The sequence below is a fragment of the Ambystoma mexicanum genome, chromosome 4p, assembly GCF_040938575.1.
Source record: "Ambystoma mexicanum isolate Mex_15411 chromosome 4p, UKY_AmexF1_1, whole genome shotgun sequence".
NCBI classification, from domain to species: Eukaryota; Metazoa; Chordata; class Amphibia; order Caudata; family Ambystomatidae; genus Ambystoma; species Ambystoma mexicanum.
Window position 1 is genome coordinate 845527121 of NC_090927.1, and position 9549 is coordinate 845536669.

The following is a 9549-nucleotide window of genomic DNA, read 5'->3' on the forward strand; positions in this document are numbered from 1 at the left end:
GGCTCACTTCCTGAACTTGGAGCACAAAAAAGCCTACAGCACCTGGTATTCCCAGGCGGTCTCCCATCCAGGTACTAACTAGGCCTGACACTGCTTAACTTCCGAGATCAGTCGAGATCGGGTGCATTCAGTGTGGTGTGGCCGTAGGCTCTAGGAATGCTAAGAATATTACTCTTATGCATTTGCATTTAGTAAGCTAAGCCATGCAGCCACTTGCAACATGATACCACGCTCATCGCTCGATCAGGCTCGATCAGGCGAGATATATAAGACTGGTGGGCCCATTCAGGACTCCTATGTCTGGTAGGATAACTTTAATTCATCCATCCTGTGTCTGTTGCAGGGAGGTGGAGAGAACAATCAACACAATAATGGTTTTCTTTCATGCCTCTTGAAGGACTCAATATTCTCTGTACTGCATTACATGTGAAAGTCGATTTATTACCCATGAACACACTACCTGTATGCTAATTCTATGTAAAAAGGTAGCTCCAGCCCTCATGATGTTGTCCAACATTTCCGCTATAAAACGGGATACAATTATTTTGGAAACATACCAAATTTGAAAAATAATTGAGAAGTTGCTCAATTACTAATCATGGAGCACAAAAAAGCCTACAGCACCTGGTATTCCCAGGCAGTCTCCCATCCAGGTACTAACTAGGCCTGACCCTGCTTAGCTTCCGAGATCGGGCGCATTCAGTGTGGTGTGGCCGTAGGCTCTGGGCCTAGTGAGTTTTGTACTTTTAAGCATCTAGTCGGCTAGACCTTGCAGTTTTGAAAGGCAATTGTGAAATGGCTCACTTCCTGAACTTGGAGCACAAAAAAGCCTACAGCACCTGGTATTCCCAGGTGGTCTCCCATCCAGGTACTAACTAGGCCCGACACTGCTTAGCTTCCGAGATCAGACGAGATCGGGCGCAATCAGTGTGGTGTGGCCGTAGGCTCTGGGCCTAGTGAGTTTTGTACTTTTAAGCATCTAGTCAGCTAGACCTTGCAGTTTTGAAAGGCAATTGAGAAATGGCTCACTTCCTGAACTTGGAGCACAAAAAAGCCTACAGCACCTGGTATTCCCAGGCGGTCTCCCATCCAGGTACTAACGAGGCCCGACACTGCTTAGCTTCCAAGATCAGACGAGATCGGGCGCATTCAGTGTGGTGTGGCCGTAGGCTCTGGTTCTTGTGAGTTTTGTACTTTTAAGCATCTAGTCGGCTAGACCTTGCAGTTTTGAAAGGCAATTGAGAAATGGCTCACTTCCTGAACTTGGAGTACAAAAAAGCCTACAGCACCTGGTATTCCCAGGCGGTCTTCCATCCAGGTACTAACTAGGCCCGACACTGCTTAGCTTCTGAGATCAGACGAGATCAGGCACATTCAGTGTGGTGTGGCCGTAGGCTCTGGGCCTAGTGAGTTTTGTACTATTAAGCATCTAGTCGGCTAGACCTTGCAGTTTTAAAAGGCAATTGAGAAAGGGCTCACTTCCTGAACTTGGAGCACAAAAAAGCCTACAGCACCTGGTATTCCCAGGCGGTCGCCCATCCAGGTACTAACTAGGCCTGACACTGCTTAACTTCCGAGATCAGTCGAGATCGGGTGCATTCAGTGTGGTGTGGCCGTAGGCTCTAGGAATGCTAAGAATATTACTCTTATGCATTTGCATTTAGTAAGCTAAGCCATGCAGCCACTTGCAACATGATACCACGCTCATCGCTCGATCAGGCTCGATCAGGCGAGATATATAAGACTGGTGGGCCCATTCAGGACTCCTATGTCTGGTAGGATAACTTTAATTCATCCATCCTGTGTCTGTTGCAGGGAGGTGGAGAGAACAATCAACACAATAATGGTTTTCTTTCATGCCTCTTGAAGGACTCAATATTCTCTGTACTGCATTACATGTGAAAGTTGATTTATTACCCATGAACACACTACCTGTATGCTAATTCTATGTAAAACGGTAGCTCCAGCCCTCATGATGTTGTCCAACATTTCCGCTATAAAACGGGATACAATTATTTTGGAAACATACCAAATTTGAAAAATAATTGAGAAGTTGCGCAATTACTAATCATGGAGCACAAAAAAAGCCTACAGCACCTGGTATTCCCAGGCAGTCTCCCATCCAGGTACTAACTAGGCCCGACCCTGCTTAGCTTCCGAGATCGGGCGCATTCAGTGTGGTGTGGCCGTAGGCTCTGGGCCTAGTGAGTTTGTACTTTTAAGCATCTAGTCGGCTAGACCTTGCAGTTTTGAAAGGCAATTGTGAAATGACTCACTTCCTGAACTTGGAGCACAAAAAAGCCTACAGCACCTGGTATTCCCAGGTGGTCTCCCATCCAGGTACTAACTAGGCCCGACACTGCTTAGCTTCCGAGATCAGACGAGATCGGGCGCAATCAGTGTGGTGTGGCCGTAGGCTCTGGGCCTAGTGAGTTTTGTACTTTTAAGCATCTAGTCAGCTAGACCTTGCAGTTTTGAAAGGCAATTGAGAAATGGCTCACTTCCTGAACTTGGAGCACAAAAAAGCCTACAGCACCTGGTATTCCCAGGCGGTCTCCCATCCAGGTACTAACGAGGCCCGACACTGCTTAGCTTCCAAGATCAGACGAGATCGGGCGCATTCAGTGTGGTGTGGCCGTAGGCTCTGGTTCTTGTGAGTTTTGTACTTTTAAGCATCTAGTCGGCTAGACCTTGCAGTTTTGAAAGGCAATTGAGAAATGGCTCACTTCCTGAACTTGGAGTACAAAAAAGCCTACAGCACCTGGTATTCCCAGGCGGTCTTCCATCCAGGTACTAACTAGGCCCGACACTGCTTAGCTTCTGAGATCAGACGAGATCAGGCACATTCAGTGTGGTGTGGCCGTAGGCTCTGGGCCTAGTGAGTTTTGTACTATTAAGCATCTAGTCGGCTAGACCTTGCAGTTTTAAAAGGCAATTGAGAAAGGGCTCACTTCCTGAACTTGGAGCACAAAAAAGCCTACAGCACCTGGTATTCCCAGGCGGTCTCCCATCCAGGTACTAACTAGGCCTGACACTGCTTAACTTCCGAGATCAGTCGAGATCGGGTGCATTCAGTGTGGTGTGGCCGTAGGCTCTAGGAATGCTAAGAATATTACTCTTATGCATTTGCATTTAGTAAGCTAAGCCATGCAGCCACTTGCAACATGATACCACGCTCATCGCTCGATCAGGCTCGATCAGGCGAGATATATAAGACTGGTGGGCCCATTCAGGACTCCTATGTCTGGTAGGATAACTTTAATTCATCCATCCTGTGTCTGTTGCAGGGAGGTGGAGAGAACAATCAACACAATAATGGTTTTCTTTCATGCCTCTTGAAGGACTCAATATTCTCTGTACTGCATTACATGTGAAAGTCGATTTATTACCCATGAACACACTACCTGTATGCTAATTCTATGTAAAAAGGTAGCTCCAGCCCTCATGATGTTGTCCAACATTTCCGCTATAAAACGGGATACAATTATTTTGGAAACATACCAAATTTGAAAAATAATTGAGAAGTTGCGCAATTACTAATCATGGAGCACAAAAAAAGCCTACAGCACCTGGTATTCCCAGGCAGTCTCCCATCCAGGTACTAACTAGGCCCGACCCTGCTTAGCTTCCGAGATCGGGCGCATTCAGTGTGGTGTGGCCGTAGGCTCTGGGCCTAGTGAGTTTGTACTTTTAAGCATCTAGTCGGCTAGACCTTGCAGTTTTGAAAGGCAATTGTGAAATGGCTCACTTCCTGAACTTGGAGCACAAAAAAGCCTACAGCACCTGGTATTCCCAGGTGGTCTCCCATCCAGGTACTAACTAGGCCCGACACTGCTTAGCTTCCGAGATCAGACGAGATCGGGCGCATTCAGTGTGGTGTGGCCGTAGGCTCTGGGCTTAGTGAGTTTTGTACTTTTAAGCATCTAGTCGGCTAGACCTTGCAGTTTTGAAAGGCAATTGAGAAATGGCTCACTTCCTGAACTTGGAGCACAAAAAAGCCTACAGCACCTGGTATTCCCAGGTGGTCTCCCATCCAGGTACTAACTAGGCCCGACACTGCTTAGCTTCCGAGATCAGACGAGATCGGGCGCAATCAGTGTGGTGTGGCCGTAGGCTCTGGGCCTAGTGAGTTTTGTACTTTTAAGCATCTAGTCAGCTAGACCTTGCAGTTTTGAAAGGCAATTGAGAAATGGCTCACTTCCTGAACTTGGAGCACAAAAAAGCCTACAGCACCTGGTATTCCCAGGCGGTCTCCCATCCAGGTACTAACGAGGCCCGACACTGCTTAGCTTCCGAGATCAGACGAGATCGGGCGCATTCAGTGTGCTGTGGCCGTAGGCTCTGGTTCTTGTGAGTTTTGTACTTTTAAGCATCTAGTCGGCTAGACCTTGCAGTTTTGAAAGGCAATTGAGAAATGGCTCACTTCCTGAACTTGGAGTACAAAAAAGCCTACAGCACCTGGTATTCCCAGGCGGTCTTCCATCCAGGTACTAACTAGGCCCGACACTGCTTAGCTTCTGAGATCAGACGAGATCAGGCACATTCAGTGTGGTGTGGCCGTAGGCTCTGGGCCTAGTGAGTTTTGTACTTTTAAGCATCTAGTCGGCTAGACCTTGCAGTTTTAAAAGGCAATTGAGAAAGGGCTCACTTCCTGAACTTGGAGCACAAAAAAGCCTACAGCACCTGGTATTCCCAGGCGGTCTCCCATCCAGGTACTAACTAGGCCTGACACTGCTTAACTTCCGAGATCAGTCGAGATCGGGTGCATTCAGTGTGGTGTGGCCGTAGGCTCTAGGAATGCTAAGAATATTACTCTTATGCATTTGCATTTAGTAAGCTAAGCCATGCAGCCACTTGCAACATGATACCACGCTCATCGCTCGATCAGGCTCGATCAGGCGAGATATATAAGACTGGTGGGCCCATTCAGGACTCCTATGTCTGGTAGGATAACTTTAATTCATCCATCCTGTGTCTGTTGCAGGGAGGTGGAGAGAACAATCAACACAATAATGGTTTTCTTTCATGCCTCTTGAAGGACTCAATATTCTCTGTACTGCATTACATGTGAAAGTTGATTTATTACCCATGAACACACTACCTGTATGCTAATTCTATGTAAAAAGGTAGCTCCAGCCCTCATGATGTTGTCCAACATTTCCGCTATAAAACGGGATACAATTATTTTGGAAACATACCAAATTTGAAAAATAATTGAGAAGTTGCGCAATTACTAATCATGGAGCACAAAAAAAGCCTACAGCACCTGGTATTCCCAGGCAGTCTCCCATCCAGGTACTAACTAGGCCCGACCCTGCTTAGCTTCCGAGATCGGGCGCATTCAGTGTGGTGTGGCCGTAGGCTCTGGGCCTAGTGAGTTTGTACTTTTAAGCATCTAGTCGGCTAGACCTTGCAGTTTTGAAAGGCAATTGTGAAATGGCTCACTTCCTGAACTTGGAGCACAAAAAAGCCTACAGCACCTGGTATTCCCAGGTGGTCTCCCATCCAGGTACTAACTAGGCCCGACACTGCTTAGCTTCCGAGATCAGACGAGATCGGGCGCAATCAGTGTGGTGTGGCCGTAGGCTCTGGGCCTAGTGAGTTTTGTACTTTTAAGCATCTAGTCAGCTAGACCTTGCAGTTTTGAAAGGCAATTGAGAAATGGCTCACTTCCTGAACTTGGAGCACAAAAAAGCCTACAGCACCTGGTATTCCCAGGCGGTCTCCCATCCAGGTACTAACGAGGCCCGACACTGCTTAGCTTCCAAGATCAGACGAGATCGGGCGCATTCAGTGTGGTGTGGCCGTAGGCTCTGGTTCTTGTGAGTTTTGTACTTTTAAGCATCTAGTCGGCTAGACCTTGCAGTTTTGAAAGGCAATTGAGAAATGGCTCACTTCCTGAACTTGGAGTACAAAAAAGCCTACAGCACCTGGTATTCCCAGGCGGTCTTCCATCCAGGTACTAACTAGGCCCGACACTGCTTAGCTTCTGAGATCAGACGAGATCAGGCACATTCAGTGTGGTGTGGCCGTAGGCTCTGGGCCTAGTGAGTTTTGTACTATTAAGCATCTAGTCGGCTAGACCTTGCAGTTTTAAAAGGCAATTGAGAAAGGGCTCACTTCCTGAACTTGGAGCACAAAAAAGCCTACAGCACCTGGTATTCCCAGGCGGTCTCCCATCCAGGTACTAACTAGGCCTGACACTGCTTAACTTCCGAGATCAGTCGAGATCGGGTGCATTCAGTGTGGTGTGGCCGTAGGCTCTAGGAATGCTAAGAATATTACTCTTATGCATTTGCATTTAGTAAGCTAAGCCATGCAGCCACTTGCAACATGATACCACGCTCATCGCTCGATCAGGCTCGATCAGGCGAGATATATAAGACTGGTGGGCCCATTCAGGACTCCTATGTCTGGTAGGATAACTTTAATTCATCCATCCTGTGTCTGTTGCAGGGAGGTGGAGAGAACAATCAACACAATAATGGTTTTCTTTCATGCCTCTTGAAGGACTCAATATTCTCTGTACTGCATTACATGTGAAAGTCGATTTATTACCCATGAACACACTACCTGTATGCTAATTCTATGTAAAAAGGTAGCTCCAGCCCTCATGATGTTGTCCAACATTTCCGCTATAAAACGGGATACAATTATTTTGGAAACATACCAAATTTGAAAAATAATTGAGAAGTTGCGCAATTACTAATCATGGAGCACAAAAAAAGCCTACAGCACCTGGTATTCCCAGGCAGTCTCCCATCCAGGTACTAACTAGGCCCGACCCTGCTTAGCTTCCGAGATCGGGCGCATTCAGTGTGGTGTGGCCGTAGGCTCTGGGCCTAGTGAGTTTGTACTTTTAAGCATCTAGTCGGCTAGACCTTGCAGTTTTGAAAGGCAATTGTGAAATGGCTCACTTCCTGAACTTGGAGCACAAAAAAGCCTACAGCACCTGGTATTCCCAGGTGGTCTCCCATCCAGGTACTAACTAGGCCCGACACTGCTTAGCTTCCGAGATCAGACGAGATCGGGCGCATTCAGTGTGGTGTGGCCGTAGGCTCTGGGCTTAGTGAGTTTTGTACTTTTAAGCATCTAGTCGGCTAGACCTTGCAGTTTTGAAAGGCAATTGAGAAATGGCTCACTTCCTGAACTTGGAGCACAAAAAAGCCTACAGCACCTGGTATTCCCAGGTGGTCTCCCATCCAGGTACTAACTAGGCCCGACACTGCTTAGCTTCCGAGATCAGACGAGATCGGGCGCAATCAGTGTGGTGTGGCCGTAGGCTCTGGGCCTAGTGAGTTTTGTACTTTTAAGCATCTAGTCAGCTAGACCTTGCAGTTTTGAAAGGCAATTGAGAAATGGCTCACTTCCTGAACTTGGAGCACAAAAAAGCCTACAGCACCTGGTATTCCCAGGCGGTCTCCCATCCAGGTACTAACGAGGCCCGACACTGCTTAGCTTCCGAGATCAGACGAGATCGGGCGCATTCAGTGTGCTGTGGCCGTAGGCTCTGGTTCTTGTGAGTTTTGTACTTTTAAGCATCTAGTCGGCTAGACCTTGCAGTTTTGAAAGGCAATTGAGAAATGGCTCACTTCCTGAACTTGGAGTACAAAAAAGCCTACAGCACCTGGTATTCCCAGGCGGTCTTCCATCCAGGTACTAACTAGGCCCGACACTGCTTAGCTTCTGAGATCAGACGAGATCAGGCACATTCAGTGTGGTGTGGCCGTAGGCTCTGGGCCTAGTGAGTTTTGTACTTTTAAGCATCTAGTCGGCTAGACCTTGCAGTTTTAAAAGGCAATTGAGAAAGGGCTCACTTCCTGAACTTGGAGCACAAAAAAGCCTACAGCACCTGGTATTCCCAGGCGGTCTCCCATCCAGGTACTAACTAGGCCTGACACTGCTTAACTTCCGAGATCAGTCGAGATCGGGTGCATTCAGTGTGGTGTGGCCGTAGGCTCTAGGAATGCTAAGAATATTACTCTTATGCATTTGCATTTAGTAAGCTAAGCCATGCAGCCACTTGCAACATGATACCACGCTCATCGCTCGATCAGGCTCGATCAGGCGAGATATATAAGACTGGTGGGCCCATTCAGGACTCCTATGTCTGGTAGGATAACTTTAATTCATCCATCCTGTGTCTGTTGCAGGGAGGTGGAGAGAACAATCAACACAATAATGGTTTTCTTTCATGCCTCTTGAAGGACTCAATATTCTCTGTACTGCATTACATGTGAAAGTCGATTTATTACCCATGAACACACTACCTGTATGCTAATTCTATGTAAAAAGGTAGCTCCAGCCCTCATGATGTTGTCCAACATTTCCGCTATAAAACGGGATACAATTATTTTGGAAACATACCAAATTTGAAAAATAATTGAGAAGTTGCGCAATTACTAATCATGGAGCACAAAAAAGCCTACAGCACCTGGTATTCCCAGGCAGTCTCCCATCCAGGTACTAACTAGGCCTGACGCTGCTTAGCTTCCGAGATCGGGCGCATTCAGTGTGGTGTGGCCGTAGGCTCTGGGCCTAGTGAGTTTTGTACTTTTAAGCATCTAGTCGGCTAGACCTTGCAGTTTTGAAAGGCAATTGTGAAATGGCTCACTTCCTGAACTTGGAGCACAAAAAAGCCTACAGCACCTGGTATTCCCAGGTGGTCTCCCATCCAGGTACTAACTAGGCCCGACACTGCTTAGCTTCCGAGATCAGACGAGATCGGGCGCAATCAGTGTGGTGTGGCCGTAGGCTCTGGGCCTAGTGAGTTTTGTACTTTTAAGCATCTAGTCAGCTAGACCTTGCAGTTTTGAAAGGCAATTGAGAAATGGCTCACTTCCTGAACTTGGAGCACAAAAAAGCCTACAGCACCTGGTATTCCCAGGCGGTCTCCCATCCAGGTACTAACGAGGCCCGACACTGCTTAGCTTCCAAGATCAGACGAGATCGGGCGCATTCAGTGTGGTGTGGCCGTAGGCTCTGGTTCTTGTGAGTTTTGTACTTTTAAGCATCTAGTCGGCTAGACCTTGCAGTTTTGAAAGGCAATTGAGAAATGGCTCACTTCCTGAACTTGGAGTACAAAAAAGCCTACAGCACCTGGTATTCCCAGGCGGTCTTCCATCCAGGTACTAACTAGGCCCGACACTGCTTAGCTTCTGAGATCAGACGAGATCAGGCACATTCAGTGTGGTGTGGCCGTAGGCTCTGGGCCTAGTGAGTTTTGTACTATTAAGCATCTAGTCGGCTAGACCTTGCAGTTTTAAAAGGCAATTGAGAAAGGGCTCACTTCCTGAACTTGGAGCACAAAAAAGCCTACAGCACCTGGTATTCCCAGGCGGTCTCCCATCCAGGTACTAACTAGGCCTGACACTGCTTAACTTCCGAGATCAGTCGAGATCGGGTGCATTCAGTGTGGTGTGGCCGTAGGCTCTAGGAATGCTAAGAATATTACTCTTATGCATTTGCATTTAGTAAGCTAAGCCATGCAGCCACTTGCAACATGATACCACGCTCATCGCTCGATCAGGCTCGATCAGGCGAGATATA

General features: G+C 47.5%; 27 non-coding genes and 6 pseudogenes across 27 annotated transcripts; all 33 read right to left on the reverse strand.

Annotated features, from left to right (window-relative positions):
- Positions 1-30: 30 nt before the first annotated feature.
- On the reverse strand, positions 31-149 carry LOC138464165 (5S ribosomal RNA). The gene has a single exon (XR_011266746.1). It is a non-coding gene; the product is annotated as a 5S ribosomal RNA (ribosomal RNA).
- Positions 150-612: 463 nt separating this feature from the next.
- LOC138458497 (5S ribosomal RNA) lies at positions 613-721 on the reverse strand (annotated as a pseudogene).
- A 106-nt stretch (positions 722-827) lies between these two features.
- On the reverse strand, positions 828-946 carry LOC138460882 (5S ribosomal RNA). The gene has a single exon (XR_011263539.1). It is a non-coding gene; the product is annotated as a 5S ribosomal RNA (ribosomal RNA).
- Positions 947-1052: 106 nt separating this feature from the next.
- On the reverse strand, positions 1053-1171 carry LOC138464848 (5S ribosomal RNA). Its single transcript, XR_011267425.1, has one exon. It is a non-coding gene; the product is annotated as a 5S ribosomal RNA (ribosomal RNA).
- Positions 1172-1277: 106 nt separating this feature from the next.
- On the reverse strand, positions 1278-1396 carry LOC138464543 (5S ribosomal RNA). The gene has a single exon (XR_011267122.1). It is a non-coding gene; the product is annotated as a 5S ribosomal RNA (ribosomal RNA).
- Positions 1397-1502: 106 nt separating this feature from the next.
- LOC138464768 (5S ribosomal RNA) lies at positions 1503-1621 on the reverse strand. Its single transcript, XR_011267345.1, has one exon. It is a non-coding gene; the product is annotated as a 5S ribosomal RNA (ribosomal RNA).
- Positions 1622-2085: 464 nt separating this feature from the next.
- On the reverse strand, positions 2086-2194 carry LOC138457424 (5S ribosomal RNA; annotated as a pseudogene).
- A 105-nt stretch (positions 2195-2299) lies between these two features.
- On the reverse strand, positions 2300-2418 carry LOC138460883 (5S ribosomal RNA). The gene has a single exon (XR_011263540.1). It is a non-coding gene; the product is annotated as a 5S ribosomal RNA (ribosomal RNA).
- A 106-nt stretch (positions 2419-2524) lies between these two features.
- Positions 2525-2643, reverse strand: LOC138464851 (5S ribosomal RNA). Its single transcript, XR_011267427.1, has one exon. It is a non-coding gene; the product is annotated as a 5S ribosomal RNA (ribosomal RNA).
- Positions 2644-2749: 106 nt separating this feature from the next.
- LOC138464544 (5S ribosomal RNA) lies at positions 2750-2868 on the reverse strand. Its single transcript, XR_011267124.1, has one exon. It is a non-coding gene; the product is annotated as a 5S ribosomal RNA (ribosomal RNA).
- A 106-nt stretch (positions 2869-2974) lies between these two features.
- LOC138464166 (5S ribosomal RNA) lies at positions 2975-3093 on the reverse strand. Its single transcript, XR_011266747.1, has one exon. It is a non-coding gene; the product is annotated as a 5S ribosomal RNA (ribosomal RNA).
- Positions 3094-3557: 464 nt separating this feature from the next.
- LOC138457425 (5S ribosomal RNA) lies at positions 3558-3666 on the reverse strand (annotated as a pseudogene).
- Positions 3667-3771: 105 nt separating this feature from the next.
- On the reverse strand, positions 3772-3890 carry LOC138461744 (5S ribosomal RNA). The gene has a single exon (XR_011264351.1). It is a non-coding gene; the product is annotated as a 5S ribosomal RNA (ribosomal RNA).
- A 106-nt stretch (positions 3891-3996) lies between these two features.
- On the reverse strand, positions 3997-4115 carry LOC138460884 (5S ribosomal RNA). The gene has a single exon (XR_011263541.1). It is a non-coding gene; the product is annotated as a 5S ribosomal RNA (ribosomal RNA).
- Positions 4116-4221: 106 nt separating this feature from the next.
- Positions 4222-4340, reverse strand: LOC138454208 (5S ribosomal RNA). The gene has a single exon (XR_011260895.1). It is a non-coding gene; the product is annotated as a 5S ribosomal RNA (ribosomal RNA).
- Positions 4341-4446: 106 nt separating this feature from the next.
- On the reverse strand, positions 4447-4565 carry LOC138464545 (5S ribosomal RNA). Its single transcript, XR_011267125.1, has one exon. It is a non-coding gene; the product is annotated as a 5S ribosomal RNA (ribosomal RNA).
- A 106-nt stretch (positions 4566-4671) lies between these two features.
- Positions 4672-4790, reverse strand: LOC138464167 (5S ribosomal RNA). The gene has a single exon (XR_011266748.1). It is a non-coding gene; the product is annotated as a 5S ribosomal RNA (ribosomal RNA).
- A 464-nt stretch (positions 4791-5254) lies between these two features.
- On the reverse strand, positions 5255-5363 carry LOC138457426 (5S ribosomal RNA; annotated as a pseudogene).
- Positions 5364-5468: 105 nt separating this feature from the next.
- Positions 5469-5587, reverse strand: LOC138460885 (5S ribosomal RNA). The gene has a single exon (XR_011263542.1). It is a non-coding gene; the product is annotated as a 5S ribosomal RNA (ribosomal RNA).
- A 106-nt stretch (positions 5588-5693) lies between these two features.
- LOC138464852 (5S ribosomal RNA) lies at positions 5694-5812 on the reverse strand. Its single transcript, XR_011267428.1, has one exon. It is a non-coding gene; the product is annotated as a 5S ribosomal RNA (ribosomal RNA).
- Positions 5813-5918: 106 nt separating this feature from the next.
- LOC138464546 (5S ribosomal RNA) lies at positions 5919-6037 on the reverse strand. Its single transcript, XR_011267126.1, has one exon. It is a non-coding gene; the product is annotated as a 5S ribosomal RNA (ribosomal RNA).
- A 106-nt stretch (positions 6038-6143) lies between these two features.
- LOC138464168 (5S ribosomal RNA) lies at positions 6144-6262 on the reverse strand. Its single transcript, XR_011266750.1, has one exon. It is a non-coding gene; the product is annotated as a 5S ribosomal RNA (ribosomal RNA).
- Positions 6263-6726: 464 nt separating this feature from the next.
- On the reverse strand, positions 6727-6835 carry LOC138457427 (5S ribosomal RNA; annotated as a pseudogene).
- A 105-nt stretch (positions 6836-6940) lies between these two features.
- Positions 6941-7059, reverse strand: LOC138461757 (5S ribosomal RNA). Its single transcript, XR_011264363.1, has one exon. It is a non-coding gene; the product is annotated as a 5S ribosomal RNA (ribosomal RNA).
- A 106-nt stretch (positions 7060-7165) lies between these two features.
- LOC138460887 (5S ribosomal RNA) lies at positions 7166-7284 on the reverse strand. Its single transcript, XR_011263543.1, has one exon. It is a non-coding gene; the product is annotated as a 5S ribosomal RNA (ribosomal RNA).
- Positions 7285-7390: 106 nt separating this feature from the next.
- LOC138454209 (5S ribosomal RNA) lies at positions 7391-7509 on the reverse strand. The gene has a single exon (XR_011260896.1). It is a non-coding gene; the product is annotated as a 5S ribosomal RNA (ribosomal RNA).
- Positions 7510-7615: 106 nt separating this feature from the next.
- On the reverse strand, positions 7616-7734 carry LOC138464547 (5S ribosomal RNA). Its single transcript, XR_011267127.1, has one exon. It is a non-coding gene; the product is annotated as a 5S ribosomal RNA (ribosomal RNA).
- A 106-nt stretch (positions 7735-7840) lies between these two features.
- On the reverse strand, positions 7841-7959 carry LOC138464169 (5S ribosomal RNA). Its single transcript, XR_011266751.1, has one exon. It is a non-coding gene; the product is annotated as a 5S ribosomal RNA (ribosomal RNA).
- Positions 7960-8422: 463 nt separating this feature from the next.
- Positions 8423-8531, reverse strand: LOC138458386 (5S ribosomal RNA; annotated as a pseudogene).
- Positions 8532-8637: 106 nt separating this feature from the next.
- On the reverse strand, positions 8638-8756 carry LOC138460889 (5S ribosomal RNA). Its single transcript, XR_011263545.1, has one exon. It is a non-coding gene; the product is annotated as a 5S ribosomal RNA (ribosomal RNA).
- Positions 8757-8862: 106 nt separating this feature from the next.
- On the reverse strand, positions 8863-8981 carry LOC138464853 (5S ribosomal RNA). The gene has a single exon (XR_011267429.1). It is a non-coding gene; the product is annotated as a 5S ribosomal RNA (ribosomal RNA).
- A 106-nt stretch (positions 8982-9087) lies between these two features.
- On the reverse strand, positions 9088-9206 carry LOC138464548 (5S ribosomal RNA). Its single transcript, XR_011267128.1, has one exon. It is a non-coding gene; the product is annotated as a 5S ribosomal RNA (ribosomal RNA).
- A 106-nt stretch (positions 9207-9312) lies between these two features.
- LOC138464170 (5S ribosomal RNA) lies at positions 9313-9431 on the reverse strand. Its single transcript, XR_011266752.1, has one exon. It is a non-coding gene; the product is annotated as a 5S ribosomal RNA (ribosomal RNA).
- Between the last annotated feature and the right edge of the window lie 118 nt (positions 9432-9549).